Source organism: Hemicordylus capensis, chromosome 3 (assembly GCF_027244095.1).
Source record: "Hemicordylus capensis ecotype Gifberg chromosome 3, rHemCap1.1.pri, whole genome shotgun sequence".
Classification (NCBI taxonomy): domain Eukaryota; kingdom Metazoa; phylum Chordata; class Lepidosauria; order Squamata; family Cordylidae; genus Hemicordylus; species Hemicordylus capensis.
Genome location: NC_069659.1, coordinates 137,690,921 through 137,709,641, shown reverse-complemented (window position 1 = coordinate 137,709,641; position 18,721 = coordinate 137,690,921). Strand labels below are relative to the sequence as shown.

General features: G+C 43.1%; 1 protein-coding gene across 2 annotated transcripts in view; it reads left to right on the top strand.

Moving 5' to 3' along the window:
* Positions 1-3,825: 3,825 nt before the first annotated feature.
* The window catches only part of ST6GAL2 (ST6 beta-galactoside alpha-2,6-sialyltransferase 2), a 146,306-nt gene continuing 131,410 nt past the window's right edge, over positions 3,826-18,721 (top strand). The window contains exons 1-2 of one of the 2 annotated variants that reach the window (XM_053306197.1): positions 3,826-3,912; positions 11,530-11,607. The gene's annotated coding sequence lies outside the window, so the exon portion shown is untranslated. Of the gene's footprint in view, positions 3,913-11,433; positions 11,608-18,721 lie in introns of those variants that run through there. The other variant, XM_053306198.1, reaches the window with a different exon arrangement.

The following is an 18,721-nucleotide window of genomic DNA, read 5'->3' as shown; positions in this document are numbered from 1 at the left end:
GAATGTCTTGAACAGTTCTATTTCTTTCCATGCATTATATGACTGGGGTCACACAGATGGCCAGTGTGCATGCATGGCAGCCTCTAAAATGGCCACCACTAGCATGAAGAGGCCCAGAATGGACCAAAACCTGCCCGAACCAGGCCATTATGAGACCAGGAGGAGGCTGGTGGGGGACTGCCCCTATGGCAGAGACTGCCTCCATGGCAGTGCCCCACCAGTGGCAGTGAGTGCTTAAAAAAATTATTATTACATTAGAATCCCCGAACAGGCTCAAATTCACGCTAAGAGGGCGGGGGTTGGGGGGCACAAAACCAAACACGCCCATTCTGTTCAAGTCTGGTTTGGACTCAAACTGAACCAGGCAAACCAGCTTTGGGTACACCCCAGTACCAAAGAGAGTTATTTGGCACAGTGAAGTTCATTTCCCACCCACCTAGCCATCTCTATAACTTTATCCAAGGTAGGTTTCCCTTCCAGTAGCAATTTTTCACCCAGTTTGAATCCGTTTGTTTTCATAACAATCTGATTCCTGATCATTTCATTAGTAAAGCTGGAAAACTCACAGGTTACACTTAAGGCACACAATGCTGTGGCATATGAATTGATAGATTCATCAGGCAGTTGGGATCTAGAATAGAACTTGTAACTTTCAGTAATCACATTCAAAGTAAGGTTGAAATGATCATCTAAGGCTTGAAGAGCAACTTCATAAGGGTTGGAATCTCCTTCCAAGTTGGCAGGAAAGGGCAAATGATAATATATTTGTTAGTCTACAGGGCCCAGCAGCAGTGAAGCAATATAGCCTTCTGCTTTGCTGGAGTAAAATCAGGGGGCTGTATAGTGAGGAGGTAATTGTAGAAACAGGACCTTCATTGTTCCAGGGAAGAGCAGGGGTGAACAAGAAAAAAGGTGGTGGTGGGATATGCGACATTATGCAGTGGGCATCCAGTCAACAACCATGTCCAGGACTGATAAGGAAAATTAACTTCAGCGGTTGTGCAGGTCAGGAAGCTGGAGAAACAATCAGCAGCAGCAATCGTAGAAAGCAGTACCGAAATGTAGGCCCAGAAATGCAATGAAATGAAGACGGAGGAACCTTCACAAGTTTTGTAGGCTCACATGCATTGGTGGTTCAAAAACTCATCGCCAAATGTTTATAACTGTTTCCCTCAAAAACAAATTAATTAAGACTTTATTGCTGAAACTTTATTACAGAAACAACTCCATTTTAGCCTACTTTCCAGTAGGTTTATAAGATCACCCAGCATTATCTGTGTGTGTGTGTGTGTGTTTGTTTCTGTCTGTGTGTCCGTCCATGTGTCCACGTGTGTCCCCTCTATAAAATTCACAACGCCTGGACCAATATGAACCAAATCGAGTACAGTTGTAGAGACACATAGGGACACCTCAATTGTGTAGTTTGTGATGATGTCATCCACACCAATCCAAGATGGCAGACATGTAAACTTTTGAGGTGCAAGTGGGCTAACTTGTGAACAGCCTAACCGATTTGAACCAAATTTGCTACAGCTGTAGAGACACATAGGGATGCCCTAACTGTGTGGTGTGTGATAATGTCATCCACTCCAGTTAAAGATGGTGGTCACGTGAACTTCTGAGACTCAAGTGGGCTAATTCGTGGACTGCCTAACTTTTTCAAACCAAATTGGGTACAGCTGAAGTGAGTGACACACAGGGACACCTCAGTGGCATAGTTTGTGGTGATGTCATCCACACCAGTTCAAGATGGCAGACATGTAAACTTTTGAGGCGCAAGTGGACTAACTTGTGAACCACCTAACCAATTTGAACCAAATTTACTACAGCTGTAGAGACACTTAGGGATGCCCTAATGGCGTGGTGTGTGATGATGTTATCCACTCCAATTCAAGATGACAGCCACATAAACATTTGAGGAACAAGCAGGCTAATTTGTGGGCTGCCTAACTCATTTGAATCAAATTGGGTACTGTTGCAATGAGATACACACAGGGACACCTCAATGGCATAGTTTGTGATTATGTCATCTACCCCAATCCAAGACGGCGGACTCATGAACATTTGAGGTGCAAGTGGACTAACTTGTGGACTATCTGATTTGAAGCAAATTAGGTACAGTTGTAGTGAGTGACACACAGGGACACCTCAATGGCATAGTTTGTGATTATGTCATCCACCCTGATTCAAGATGGTGGAATCATAAACTTTTGAAGTGCAAATGAACTAACTTGTGAACCACTTAACTGATTTTAATCAAATTTGCTACAGCTGTAGGGACACATGGGGACACCTCAACAACGAAGATTGTGACTATGTCATCCACCCCAATTCAAGAAGACTGGCATGTAAACTTTTGAGGTGCAAGTGCACTAACTTGTGGACAGTCTAACCGATTTTAACAAAATTTGCTACAGCTGAATGGATACATAGAGATTCCCCAACAGTGTAGTTTGTGATGATGTCACCCACCCCAATCCAAGATTGTGGATGCATAAACATTTGAGGCACAAGTGCACTAACTTGAGGACTGTCTAACTGATTTGAACCAAATTTGGAACAGCTATAGTGAGTGACACACAGGGACACCTGGATAGTGCAGTTTGTAATGATGACATCCACCCCAATCCAAGATGGAGGACACATGAACATTTGAGGCACTAGAGATCTAATTTGTGGACTTCAGTTTGCACCAAATTTAGTCCAGATGTAGAGATAGTGAAAGGAAAGTAGGCTGATTAGTTCTTACTAGAACAACTTGTTTAATACTTGCACCATGAAATACCCCATGATGATTCCAGGCTATGGAAACCTCAGATTCATTCTCATTCTCTCTCTCTCTCTATATATATATATCCTCACAATGAATTATGAAAACCCGCTTAGGTACATGAATGAGAACGAAATTCCATAAAGATTGTTTGTTTGATTACTTCATCCCAATTTTGGTTTGCCTCTCCCAGTTGCCTGGACATAAGACATTTATAAGTAATATATGGAAGTTCTTGTAGATGCACCCTGAATCTGAATGTTACATTATGATCAGAAACCAATGAAATCATCAGGCTTAAATTTGACTTGTTCCAATAGCTGGAAACCACTGGAATCATAACATGCTTTATTCTGGAATTGTGGCCTTATAAGCAAGGCATGTTAGTATTATTACATAACATTTGTCCTCTTTGAAAAACAAAGGTAAAAAACTGGCTGACGCAATGCGGAAATTATTCCAAGCACTCCCATCGAAATTAAAAGGGCACACTACTTGTGTTTTTAATTTCAATGGGACTACTTGGAGTAATTTTCCTCATTGTCATAACTCCTATGAGAGCCAAAGCGGGAGGGGGAGTTCACTGGGTGAATCCTTGACTGTAAGAGATTCACAGTAGGCTGCCACCATCCATTTAATTTTGATGTGAGAAAACCCACTTTCTCCATAATCCGGAGGCTTATGTTAAAATGACAAATCCGGAGGCTAGTGTTAAAATGGCAAAACCCTCTCTAGAAGGAGCTGAGCATTCCTAGGCCTCCAGAGGCATGTGGCTAAGACAGACCCAAAATGAAGAGTAGCACACTTCACCAACAAGGGTTTATTAATAGATTAAAATAAAAACATGGTTATGCAATAAGAACAATTGCCTCTTCAGAAAGCAGATTATAAGAGAGAAAAGTTTCTCATTAAGTAGGCAACTCAGATTCATGCAATACAATAAAGGAAAATAACTTTCATTATGTGTCTAACCACTGGTTCCTATCTTATTACTCACAGGCAGGGTCCTTTCTGCTGTCTCCAGCCTCCAGGCTTTGGCCCTCCCATTTCCCCAGTAGTTTCAAAGCCAACTGCTTCCTTGGAGTACTCTTGGAACAGAACAAAGAAACAGAACAAAGCTTTCTCTTCTTCTGCAGGTGGCTGTGAGTGAAGTTCCCAATCATTCCTCGAGATTGGTCCTCCTGTTTTGATTTTCCTGGGCTTTCCCCCTTATTAGGAAAGGCCCAGCCTCCCAGCAGTTGCTCTAAGTGAGGCCTAGTCCTTCCTCAAATCCTTCCTATCATTATACTCATCATGTTAGCTGGCACTTGTACAAGGCAAATTTCCATTCCTTAAGAATATCGCTAGGTTTGTATAGTAACAAGAAAGATAATTGAATTGGGGGAGGAATAACTAAAAAAGAGAAAAGATCTATTATCCTTCATAAAAGTGATACATGTGTGAATGGAGGCAAAATCTGTCCTTTGGCTCATTGGCAGAACTGTTCTTCCTTAGCAAGATCTCGGGGTAAGCAGAGAAATTGTTTCCTATGTCTTGCACACTGATGACTGCACAATATTGTTTGCTGCCCATTTATTATTATTTTTCTCCTCATCCACCTTTCCCACTCAGCGTTCTGCAGTGATTCTATAAAAGCTGGTTTACTGTACAATGTAAAAGTCAAGTTAATTTCACACTCCATGTACCTCAGACTGATTAGGGTAATTAGATCTTTAGCTAGTAATAAGACTCTGCATGTGACCACAAACTGCAAATCCCTAGGTTGCCACTGATTACAACAGAAATGAATTTGCACTTCCTGAGCAACATGGGTGAACAGAATGAAAATATTTGTATAATAACAATAAATGAGAACTTTTACAGTACATTTTGAACCTACAGCAGCATTCAGGAATACAAAATATCTCTCTGTGCTGATTTAGAATTTCAGGTGTATCACTATCCATATTAATACAAATTAATAAGGTAAATGTTTACTGGTGTGTCATCACTCTGACCTAGGGATTCCTCTTGGGTGCAAGAACCTCCGCACAGCTCCTTCATTCACCAGGCCTTTTCCATTAACTACAATGGTTGGAATAGCTCTGTGGAACTATTGTCTTCTTCCTCCATGGAAGCTCATGCAGTATATCTGCATTGTAGCTCATGCTGGGACTCTTTGTGCTCATCAGAGCACAGAGAGAACTCAAGATCCAAGGCAATCTTGAGGAAACAATCAGCAATTGAAACTGAACAGCACTAAAGACAGCAGTAGTCATTGCCTGGCTGCAAAGATACAGGATATTTTGGAGTCTATAGCTGTATGTTAAATAAAATAGCATATTAAAAATAAATAAAACAAGTTGTCTGTGTTCAGATTACACACTACTCTTTCCCTGAAATTGGCCTGAAACCTGCTTTTGTTTTAAACTTAAACCCATCCTCTGATATCTAGGCCAATGGCTGGGGTTTTTTAAAATTACTATTATTATTATTCAGTGTGGCAGCCAGATTGGTCTCTGAGTCATCTCAGAGAGACCATATCACTCCTGTCTTAAAAGATCTACACTGGTTGCCGATAGGTTTCCAGGCAAAATACAAGGTCTTGATTAGAACCTATAAAACCTTAAACAGTTTGGGCCCTGTGTATTTAAGAGAGCTCCTTCACTATGAACTACACCGCCCATTGAGATCACCAGAAGAGGTTGCCACTGGCTTTTCTGGTGGCTACTCAGGGATGGGCCTTCTCCGTTGCTGTTCCGAGGCTTTGGAACACGCTCCCTTCTGAAATAAGAGCCTCCCCATCTCTTACAACTTTTTAAAAGGCAGTCAAGACACATTTGTTCACCCAGGCTTTTAATTAGATACTGTTTTAATAGTTTGATGGTTTTTAATAGTTTTAACGTTGTCTTAAATTTTAAGTTGTAATGTTTTAACCTTTTTATTTGTTGTTTTTATTATATTATTGTAAACCTCCCAGAGACTTGCGTTTTGGGCGGTATGTAAATATGTTAAATAAATAAATATCAACACGTTTATACAAAAAATATATCAGATATATTTATAACAGAGAGTGGCACAGGATTGGCTTTTGTTAGACCACCTGGCTTTCAAGACTGGAACACTTCTGGTTCATGGTGATTGTTGATAATTGGAAAAGCCTGAAGTACCTTCTTTCCTCCAACCTCCTGCTGCTTACCACAGTTTTTGCCTTCTATACCAGCCTCCTATTTGGCTCCTAGACCTTTCCAAACCTTGCTATCTAATCAGGGCTGCACAGACTCTATTCCTGCCCACTTTTTCTGCCGGCATTCACCTGCAACCGTAAGAACATTCAGAAGAACCCTGGTGAATCAGATCAAAAGCATAATCTAATCCTGTTTTGCATGGTGGTCAATGTTTTGCATGGTGGAGAAAAATGTCTCTTTATCCAGTTTTTCCACACCATGCATTTTATAAGCATCAATAATGTCTCCTCTTAGACACCTTCTTGCTAAACTAAAAAGCCCCCAACACTATAGCTTTTTATCATAAATGAAGCGCTTCATGATCGTTTTGGATGCCCTCTTCTGCAGCTTGTTCAGCACCACAATAATCTTCTTGAGATATGGTGACCAGAACTACATATACACATTTTTCCAAATGTGGCTGCACCCTAGATTTGTATAAGGGCATTCTAATATAAGCAGTTTAATTTTTGGTCCCCTTTCTATTTATCCCTAGATAAATGCATGGAATTTGCATTTTTCACAGCTAATGCACACTGGGTCAGTTCTTTATAGAGCTGTCCACCACAAACACAAGATCTCTTTCCTGGTTAGACACTGACAGCTTAGATTTCATCAGTGCATATGTGAATCTAGAATTTTTTGCTCCTGAACTGCCCTTGCCATTTTATTGTCCATTCACCCAGTTTGGAGAGATCCTTTTGGAGCTCATCACAATGTGTGTTGGTTTTTACTGCCCTGAATTGTCAGCATAGTACAGATCCTTGTAGTGGGTGGACCTTATCTCCCTTCATTATGAAAATTGGCCATGTATTCCTGTTCTCTGCTTCTTGTACATTAACCAGTTGCCAATCCATAAAATGGCTTGTCTTCTTATCCTATGATTGCTAGAGCCTTTGGTGAGGGACTCTGTAAAAAAGCTTTTTGAAAATCCAGTGCCAGCTGATCACCTCTGTTCACATGCCTGTTGATACTCTCAAAGAACTCTAAAGGTTATTACAGCAGGTAGAAGCTGTGCTTTCCTTTTCTTCAGGAAAGCATATTCCTTTATGTCTAACATAAATGTTTATCTTTAATTATGCTCTCCACCAATTTATGTGAAGCAGATAAACTAACTGGCCTGTAATTTCCTAAATTGCATCAAGATCCCTGTTTAAAAATTGGTGTTACATTGGCTACTTTTCAGTCCTTTGGCACAAAGTCTGATTTTTGGAACAAATCCTTTTTCCCTTTTTCTTTTTTTGCTAGAAGATCAGCAATTTCATATTTGAATTCTTTAAAAACTCTTTTGGAAGCTTTTTGGACCTATCCACACCTGATCCTTGCTTGTCCATGCTACAGGGTGCCTTACATCTTGCCATCAGTAAGGGACTGCACTTACTGTTGGAGCTAGGACCCTGGCAGCATCAGCTCTCAGCTGCAATGTTTCATAGTGACCACTGGGTTTTTTTAGGGTCATGGATAAAAGTGCTAGACTCCTCATCTCTTTGTTCTTCCAGTGTTAGTCTCCATTTTGTCTCTCCAAAGATGTCTGTTTGTTTTGTTCACTTTCTGCAGCCATGAGCTACAGCTGAAAATAAGCTGTGGGCTCTTTCGTATTTGTTTGTAACCTTTTCTTTAAATAAATCCTTGTAGTTCTTCAATACTAAAGAACTGTCTCAAGACCTCTTGCTTTGCTTCTTTTTCACCAAACTGGTTTTACTCTGCTATTTGGGGACTGAATTGCCATGCTTCCCCTACAAAGGGTTATGGGTCCCAGAAGCCAGTAAATAAAAGAGAAAAGCCTAGAAAGTTAAAAAAAAGAAAGCAAAGCAAAGAGAAAAGCTTTGAAAATAGAGACAGCACAAGGATGCCAAATGACTGAAAAGTTGCAAGGTCCTGAGTATGAGTTCTGGTCTTTCAAGTTGGAGATGCTCCTCAAGAGTCATGGACTTGGCAGTGTTCTGCACACCCAGCATCCTGCAGATGCAGGAAAGGAGCAGAAAGAATAAAACAAAGCAGATGAAAAGGCATCAGGAATTATTTGCTTGGCAGTGAGTAACCCAATTTTAGTGCATCTAAGAGACTAAGAAAATGCAAAGGATATGTGGGAAACTCTGAAGGGATTATATAAAAAAGAAGTCTGTGGTTTCCAAGTGCATCTAGTAAGAAAACTAAGCAATAAAAGACTTAGAGAAGGAGAAAGTCTGTCCACACACATAAATGAAATGTTAGAAATATCTAGGCAACTTCAAGCTCAAGAAGTAATCATGCCAGATGCAGTTTTGATAGGACTGCTGCTGAATAGTTTGCCACATTATTTTGATAGTGTGACTAGTGCCTTGGAAGTCAAGGAGGATGGAGACTTACAATTTGTAATTAGCCATCTAGAGGACTTTGATTTGCACAGAAGGGATAATAGGCAACCACAGAAAAGTGGGGAAAAATGCATTTAGAACCTTGCAAAGAAATAAGAAATGCTTTATTTGTGGGAGCCCCAAACACTTGCAGAATACATGTCCCAAAAATAGTTTGCAGACAAAAGGCAAGCAAAACAAAGTTGCAAAAACAGTGAGTCATCTGGGAACACAGAGTACAGAACTCCCAAGCAATCAGCAGCTAAAGCTAATAATCAAAGGATATACCTTGCAAGAAGAGATAAAGTTTTGGGAGCTAATTCTGAGAAATGCAACAGTGGCATTTGCACTGACTCAGGTGCTACAAGCATGAGTTATGGCATGGCAACAAGCCCACTTTGAGTCACATAAGAGTGTTTGGATCTAAAGCATACACCCATATATCAAAAGCCAAAAGGACCAAACTCAGCTGTCGATCTGAGGAAGGAGTACTTGTTGGCTATTCCATATGATGTAATGGATATAGCAGAGGGCCCCTGTCTGGGCTTGGGGGTGCATGGAGCAGGGCTCGCCTCAGGCATGCCAGAAGACCCCCTGCAGGAATCCAGCTGGAAAGCACAGGACCTGGCCTGTGCCTTGAGAGGCTCCAACAGGGAGCTGGTCTTGTGGAAGCAAGCATGACTTGTCCCCTTAGCTAAGCAGGTAATTCATTTACCTGGTTGCAAATGAATGGGAGACGTCATGTGTGAGCAGTGTAAGAGATTCCCCTTGGAGGATGGAGCCACTCTGGGAAGAGCAGAAGGTTTCAAGTTCCCTCCCTGGCAGCTTCTCCAGGATAGGGCAGAGAGAGATTCCTGCCTGCAACCTTGAAGAAGCCACTGCCAGTCTGTGACAACAATACTGAGCTAGATGGAGCTAGTACTATCTAGCTAATACTGAGCTAGATAGACAATACTGAGCTATATAGGGTTTTAGATCTTGCCACAGAAACAATTAAAATATACAATATATCTGCCCGGCAAGGCTGGCTATCCTTACTTCCACGGATGGAGTGGTGAGAGGGCCCAAGGTGAGAGGGACGGGTGGCAGCCGGGGAGAGATGGAGGAAAGACTGCCAACGGGCAGGGACTCGGCTTCAGTGGAGGAGGAGCAGAGCCCTGATAAGACCGAAGGGGAGGCGTGCAAGGATAACATCAGCAGCATGCCTCCCAAGGGAGAGGGTCTGAGCAGGAGGAGGGGGAGAGGCATTGGCAACAACTGTAAGGGGTAATCAATTACAGGTAATAAAGAGGGGCGTTGGCCCCATAATTGGAGGCGGACGATACATAGCCTGTGAGGAGGCATATAAGGAGCCGGCTGGGGATGAGAGACTGGCTGGTGGAGATTGTGAGGGGTCCTCGGAGAGGGGCAGACACAAGGAGCAAGCAGCCTGGGATGGAGGAGGAACAGGGTGATGCTCAACCCCCTCCCTGTCCCTGCTCTGAGGCCGGACCCAATAAGCCTAGCCAGGCTGGATAAAGGAGACAGGGACATGTAGCTGGACAGTAGCATATTCAGTGAAAATGAAATACCAATCACTAGTGAACTGCCAAACCTAGAGCCCAATATTCAGTTGGAGAAAGCATCAAGGCAATATGACCAAAAGGAAGGATCCACTGTAAGTTTTACTCCTGGCAGCGATTCAGCAGAAGAGGATGCTGATGAAAGGGTGTGGCATTCAACACAACAAAATAAAGGAGTTGTGCCTGAGAAACCTTCCTACATTGCAAAGGTTTCAAGAACCATAAGAGGAGAATCATAACTATGTACCCCGCTCTGGGCTCCTTAGAGGAAGAGCAGAATATAAATATAAATTAGATAGATAGATAGATAGATAGATAGATAGATAGATAGATAGATAGATAGATAGAAACCAAGCACATGGAAAGAAATTGATAACTTACCTGCAACTGAAGTACAAAACTGGAAGGAAGCTGCAAAAGAAGAAACTGAATCATTGCACAAAAATAACACATGGACACTCACAGACCTACCTGAGGGAAGAAAGACTGTGGGGTGCAAGTGGGTTTTTTAAATTAAGCAAAATGCAGAAGGAGATGTCCAGCATTACAAAGCGAGACTGGTGGCAAAGGGATTCTTGCAAATATTTGGGGAAGATTTTGATGAGACATTTGCTCTCCTTGTAAAACACAGCTCAGTAAGGACACTCCTAAGCATTGCAGCAGTAAAGAAAGTGCAAGTGGATCACATAGACGTGAAAACTGCATTTCTTCATGGAGACATCAAAGTAGATATTATATGGAGCAGCCTCCAGGATTTGTAGAACCTGGTAAAGAAAATCTATATGTAAGCTGCAGGAAAGTATCTATGGACTAAAGCAGGCCACAAGAGCCTGGAACATCAAATTAAACCAGTTGCTAGTCAATGAGGGATTTACCCAAGAAAAGGCTGACGGTTGCTCAAAGACAACAGAGGTTCAAAGACAACAGATGGACCCATATACTTACTTCCATTGATGATCTGATAATTTGTTGTGAAAATAGAGAGGATAGCCTTGAAATAATAAAGCACCCGAATAGTGAGATAGAAGTAAAATAGCTTGGGCCTGTTTCACACTATCTTAGGATACACATAGAGGCTCTACACATGACCAGTGTGTAGAGCCTCATGGGGTTATGTGGAGAGAGTGGGATTAGCCCACTCTCCCTGCACACAAGAAGTTGCTCGTTGCTGGGCTGCTGGATCAGCCACCCAGATGAGCGGCTACTTTGGTTGGGTGCTCCCATGCCCGGCCACGGCTCCCTCGGAAGCTCTGGGGGTCAGGGGAAAGGGAGCACCATAGCGTGGCCCTCCTGGCCCCAGAGCCCCAGGAAGGCACTGCGTGAGAGTGCAGTGCCTTCCTGGGATCCCCCCTCCCCTCTCCCTACCATCCCAAGTGTGCAACTGACACATGTTCAAGCAAGCAAGGCTGATGGAGTGCTCGCTCCATTAACCTTGTTTAAGGGGAAGGGGTTTTAGCTGGGCTAGCCACCATGGAACCACCAAGCTCACCTGCGAGCCTGGTGGTTCTCACGATGGGGGGAAACCAGGCTGGGCTACCTTAGCCTGGTTTTTCCCCATCATGAGAATAGCCTAATAGAGAGAAAATAGGATGGAAGCTATTTGCTTAACCAAAAAAAGAAAATAAATGATTTACTAGAGTATTTGGTACTTACAGAGGCCAAAGAAATGAGTACACCTATGGAAACAAGTTACCTAAAACAAAAGGAGGAGAGTGAACTTCTGCCAGACAACAGTGAGTACAGGACAGAGTAAAACATTTGAAAAACTTTTATATGTAGCTGTGATTAAGTGGCGCAGCAGGGAAATGCTGGACTAACAAGCATAAGATTGCCGGTTTGAATCCCCACTGGTATGTTTCCCAGACTATGGAAAATACCTATATTGGGCAGCAGTGATATAGGAAGATGCTGAAAGGCATCATCTCCTACTGCACGGGAGGAGGCAATGGTAAACCGCTCCTTTATTCTACCAAAGAATATTGGTAGGACTCTGTGGGTACCAGGAGTCAGAATCGACTTGACAGCTCACTTTACTTTCACTATGATAACAAGACTGGATATAGCTGCATCTGTGGGAATCTTGAGCAGGAAAGTAAGCACACCCAGTAAAGATGACTGGACTGCAGTAAAGAGACTAGGCAGGTGCCTAAAAGGGGACTATCCATCTAAAATTAAAGTTGCCTGCTAGTAGTGGACCCAAATTAGTAGGTTATATGGATGCAGACTGGGCTGAAGATCAAATAGAGTGGAAGTCAACCAGTGGTTATGTATTCTTTTATGGTGGTGGAGCAGTCAATTGGTGTAACTGAGAGCAGTCAATAGTTGCTCTCTCATCTACTAAGGAGAATGCATATCTGCCACTCAATCATGTCAAGCGGTGGAGTGGCTGCACAAGCTAATGTCAGATTTCAACATAGACGAACCAAAACCCACTGAGATGTTTGAGGATAATCAAAGCTGTATCCATATCTCACAAATGGAGAAAATTAAATTTAGAACAAAACACATTGAAACAAAATATCGTTATGTGTGAGATGCACAAGAAAAAGGGCTTGTAAAACTGATATACTGTCCAAGTGAACAAATGGTAGCAGATGTGCTAACTAAGCCATAGCCCAGGGATACTTTCAAAGCCTTGAGAGAAAAGTTGGGATTTATAAACTGCAGCACAAGTCAATGTGGAGTGTTGGAACTAGGACACTGGCAGCATCAGCTCTCAGCTGCAATGTCTCATAGACCACTGGGGTGGGGGGGTGGGGTGGGGTTAGGGTCATAGGTAAAAGTACTAGACTCCTCCCCTCTTTTTTTCTTCCAGTATTAGTCTCGTTTTTGTCTCTCCAGAAATGACTGCTTGTTTTGCTCGCTCTCTCTTCAGCCATGAGCTATAGCTGAAATTAAGCTGCAGATTTTTCCAAATTTATTTGTAACCTTTTCTTTAAAATAAATCCCTGTAGTTCTGCAATACTATAGAATTGCCTCAAGACCTCTTGCTTTGCTGCTTTCCCACCAAACTGGTTTTGCTCTGCAATTTCGGAACTGAACTGCCATGCTTCCCCTATACTTACTACTTGCAGCTTGCCAGGGACACTGGGAACCAGCCTACACACATCCCTCCATTGCTCTCTTAAATGTTTTGAATTGCTCTATGAATGGAACTTGTATAGTTATGAATTAGATATCAAGACAAGAACGGATTTTATCTGTTCACAGCATGAAAATATTTCTGCTAAACTATTGTGAATAAATACTTGACATAAATGGTCTTCTGAAAGGTTACCAAATATGTACCTGTCTGATATCATTCTAAATAACTCAGTCAAGGAGTGGAGGTGAGAAAACTGCCAATTTCTCCACACTGAGTTCCCCCAAGGAGGATTAATGTTATAATTAATGCTAGTTGACATTTTACCCTTCTTCACATATACATATGTGATTTTCTCCTTTTTTGTCCTTTGGCATTTGAATAACATAAAAACAGTAAACGGCTACAGAATTATAATTGGGACCATCATTGATCTGTGATCTCCTAGCCTAGAAGAAGGTTGAAAGACTGTAATTGGACTAGCTCTTATCTTGTTTCATTATCACTCATGCCTACAGCTATATTAATGTATATATTTGATGGGTGAAAGCTATACAGATACTAGCCTTATCCACACATTACACAGTAGGGTCATTCACACAACCCATTAGCTGGGGCTGGGGAGAGGTGGGGAGGAAGGCAGGAGCCTGCCTGATTTCCCCCCAATGATCGGAGCTGTCCCCAGGCTCTGACGTGTCGCACGCCCACATGACCAGTGCATGAGTGCTCCGGGAGCAGTGGGGGGGGGGGGGAAGCAGGCTGGGTCCCCATGCATCTTCCAATACACCACACAAGGAGCATGGTGCATTGGGCGTTTCCCCTGCTGCCAGGCACTCCATCTGCCCTGTTGTATGGAAGCTCAGGCTACCAGAAGCAAGGTGTGCATGTGCCTTCCTCCCACACTTTTTGCCTGAGTTTAAAACCTGGGCTACCCAGCTGGGGAGCACCAGAAACATTCCTGATTCTGGTGCATCTCATGACCAGCTCTACCCAGGTAGGGCTGCACTAGCCCAGGTCAAGCTTGTCGTGAGAATGACCTCATCATGTTATACAACAAGTGTACAGTGCACACAGGTACAGATCTGTACACAGGTACAGTCATTCACATGTTCTGTTGAACGCAAGTACAGAAGTACACTTCCTATCTGTACCATGCCTTTGAAGGGCCTGTATCCAGGTTCAGTTTTAAAATAAATGCAGTTACAGTCATTCATACAAACACATGTACATGTACACAGACAGACCTCAGTACAGTTGTTGTATACCATTATGTTTTAGTAGGGCTACTGACAAGCCATATTCACATGCTATGTTGAACACTTGTATGTGTGTATGGTGTACACAGGTACAGATCTGGGCACAGGTACCATTATTCACACGTTAGGTTGAAAAGAGGTATATTCAAATCAATCTTTATTATGGTCATAGACGAGCATACAGCAAGAGAGGTGATTACAGATTACATTTGAAAACCGAAGTGACAGTAGATATTAAAAGCCTAAGACATACGACAAGCATAAATCAGGAATAAAAGTAAAATTTCTATGACCGAGCAAAAATGACAATGGGTAAAGGCATAACAGAGAGGGTTAAAAAGTCACATGAGTATATAATCATTAAAAAAGCATCAAAGAGAGTAGCAAGAATGCAATAAAATGATATATAATAAGAGTGATTGCAAGTTAAAGTGAGAGCAGAAAAAAGGGATTACATATAAAATGGTACATATTAATATTAAAAAGCCTTAAAATACTAAAAATAGTAGAAACAGAAACACACCTGAGGATGGAATAGTAAAAGTCATAAAAAAGCATAAAAACATAAAGGGGGGGGGGCATAAAGTTGTAATAAGGTTCCTGAGTAATAGAACTAGAAGACAGATGAATTGAGGGTTATGAGGAACAGTAAAAGGGAGTTGCGAGAGCAATTGCAAGGCCTGCCCAGTTACCGGGAGTCAAATTAGGGTTGATAGGACTCACTGCCCGTCATCCGCTGACGAATGCTGATCGCAGCCGCACAGTACCTGGTGACGCTATATGTGATGGCAGGCTTAGAGTCAAAGAGTAGCAAGGAGCTATAGAATTGGCTCAGACAACCTGGATACTGGCTTAGCTGTGGTAGGATGAGAGAAGCACATATGTCTCTATAGAACAAGCAGTATAGGAGAACATGCTCAATAGTTTCGATCTGCCCTAAGCCACAGGGGCATAATCGCTCTGCAAGTGGGGTCCTTCTATAACGGCCTTCTAGTACTGCTAAGGGAAGGCCATAGCAGCGAGCCAAAGTGAACGCCCTTTTGTGGTTTGGAACCTCCAGTTGGGTGAGGTATGCTGCTGGGGAGGCAGAATATCTAAGCCCGTCACTGATATGAAATTTTGGAATTCTGCTGAAATCAGTTTGGCACTCAGTGTCTATAATGTGCTGCTTGATGGGTGCTTTTGCCTGATCATGGCCCATGCTAACTTGGCAAAGATAATAATAATAATTAATAATAATGCTGAGCAAGGTCAAGGGGGAAAGGCCCAAAGCAGTTATTTTGGTCTCAGTTGTCTGAATCCAGTTAGATTGGTAATCATCGTATAGAGTTAGGGGGGCAAGACCAATTGGGCAAAAGGATAGTCTGAGCCAGTAACAGAGTATGGCCACCCACACCCTAGCCTCCAACTTGATCAGGCCTGTCTCCAGGCACAGAGTGGCATTGGAGACACATCTCAGTACCTGTAGCACTGCCCTCAGGAATTTGGATTGTACAAGTTCGAGAGTAGCAATGTTGGGGAAAGGGCCCAATTGAACACCACAGAGAAGCTATTGACTTGGCTGTGAAAAGTTCAAGAGCCACGGGTACATAAGGGCCTCCTCTTGTCCGCAGGAATTTGAGAATGGCAGAGGAGCTTCTCCGGGCATTTAAAGCCACATGTTCTCCATGAGCTTTCCTAAAGCCACCAGAATGAAAAACTACTCCCAAGTATTTAAAGTGTGCAACTTGCTCAATCTTGTGTCCCTCAATCCACCAAGAGTGGATCTTGGGCTTCCTGGTGAAGGCCATAATTTTAGTTTTGTGAAAGTTGATTTCCAGGCAGTCCTCCCTGCCGTGCAATGTCTGGGTCCTCAGTGCTCTTCTAAGGCCAATGGGAGTCCTTGAGAGGATGGCTGCATCATCCATGTATAACAGGATGGTAATGTGTCTCCCAGTGAGCTTTGGAGGGTGGAAATCTTGGTTCCTGAGCTGGCCTACCATAGAGTTAATGTAGAAATTGAAGAGGAGTGGGGTCAAGATACATCCTTGTTTGATGCCCTTCTGAGTTGGTACAGCTCCTCTGAGGTGGCCTTGGAGGCTACATCTCGCCTTGAGTGATGTGTCTACATGCAGGGTGCAAAGAAGGTATAACAGGCACCGGTCAATGGAGGAGGCTTCCAACTTCTCCCATAATTTGACACGTGAGATGGAGTCAAACAGCAGTACATTTAATAAACGTGCTATGCATTCGAGGGGCCTGCACTCAAATTCACTTTTCAAATGAATGCAGGTTACAGGCATTTGAATTTGAATACCGTCATTTCCACAAAAACATGTATGAGTGCAATAATATTGTACAGAATATGTACAACATAAAGTCTGAATAGGGCTTTTGTCATGGCGATGGTACAGACTAGGCCTGTGCACCACCAAAAATTATGCATGGAGTGGAGTGGGTGGACAGAGATAAATCATTCTCACTCTCTCACAACACTAGAACCAGGGGTCCCCAATGAAACAGAAGGTCAGGAAATTTAGGACTGACAAGAGGAAGTACTTCATCACACAGCACATAATTAATCTATGGATTTCTTTGCCATGGGATGTGGTGATGGCCACCAGCTTGGATGACCTTAAAAGGTGTTTAGACAAATTCATGGAAGGTCTATAAATGGCTACGAGTCTGGTGGCTGTGGACCACCTCCAGCTTCTCAATATCACTCGCAGGAGAGTAACAGCAGGAGAGAGAGCATGCACATGTTTTTATGTGAACCATCCTGAGCCATTTTTGGAAGGGCAGTATAGAAATCAATCAATCACTCAATCAATCAAATAAATAATGCACATACCCGTTGCCTGTGGGCTCTCCAGAGGCATCTGGTGGGCCACTGTGTGAAACAGGATGCTTGACCAGATAGGCCTTGGGCCTGATCCAGGTGTTCTTATGTCCTTATGATAGATCACAGCTGCACTCTGTCAGTCACTGTGGCAACTCAGGCTACGGTAGGTGGAAAGGAATGAGAAGAGGGGGAGAAGGGGAGGATGGGACTGGAAATGGGAAGTGGGCAAGCATTAAGAGAGAGTCAGGATGAGGATGAGGAGGAGAGCCATGACCGTGTATCCGGCTGTGGAAATGAACCCTCGCTAGCCAGTACAAATGCCACTGTCCAGGACAGAGAGGGATCTGGGTGAAGAAAACTCCTTCCTTGTCCATTCTGAGGCCTCTGCTGAAAAGGATAGGTGGCCACAAAACCACCACAAAACCCACAATGTTAACAACAACACTGGACAAACAGGCCTCTTCCCCCCTTTTTAAAAAATAAGAAATCTATGCCTTTGGCACACATATAATCAGGCCTACTGGATTATCTAACTAGTTCACTGTTTTGCAAGTTGTGGCGGGGGGGAGGGGAGAGAACCAATTAGACACTAAACTAAGGTTTTTATGTCTCTTGTTTGAGCTGCTGGAGGAAACACTATTTTGGAGCCTGTTCTGACAGCTAAGCTTAAAACTCTGTTTGAAGGGAAAATTCAGGAGATCAGATACTAGCTTGTTGACCAGCACAAGGCCTGACAGCTTGCTTTAAATAAGCTGCATATCCTGAGCGTGCATTGACAACTCAACAGTCAGATAAATGTATAGAACTGGATTACACATCCTTCCTGGGTATAATCAAGTGTGGTCTGAGTGTGTGTGTGTGTGTGTGTGTGTGATAGCTCACTCCCTGTCATCCTAAATGACTCCTTGGAATAACCTGGTAATTGTGCTTGTATATCTAATCTATATATATAATTATCTTAGGCGTACCCATGGTTAATCCCATGCGTGTTAGATCTCACAAAAGTTCGCGAGCAGAAGCACAGTGGTGATTGGGCAGTGGAGATTACATATGCAGATAGGGAGGAGGAGCCTGTGAAAGCAGAAGCACTATGATGATTGGGCAGTGGGGATTCCATATGCAGATAGTAAGGAGGAGCCTGTGAGAGCAGAAGCACCATGGTGATTGGACAGTGGGGATTCCACATGCAGATAGGGAGGAGGAGCTTGTGGCACCCTGGTAATTGGGCAGTGGGGATTCTCTATGCAGATAGGGAGGAGGAGCCTGTGATGTTTAAGAACAGTTCGAATACAATGGTTACTGGTTGGAAGATGTTCTTGATTGTAGAGGAGAGGGATAGATAGATAGATAGATAGATAGATAGATAGATAGATAGATAGATAGATAGATAGATGGCAGGCAGGGGTCTACGAAGAGAGGGCTTGTGAGGAAGAAAAGAGCCCCTTCAGAAGAAGGAGGCTGCCATTGTGTGAATTAGATGAGGAAATGAGATGAATAAAATCTGTTAACTCAGGAAGGTGGGGGAGAGAGGGGGGGAGGGGAAGAAAGACAGAGGAAAAGAATGAGTGGAGGAGAAAGAAAGAGAGAAAAAGAAGGGAGGGGAAGAGAGAAAGAAGGAAGGGCAAGGGACAGGCCCGGGCAGCCTGAGGGGAACAAGCGGCCATGGCGGTGGCGACAGCAAGGAAGGG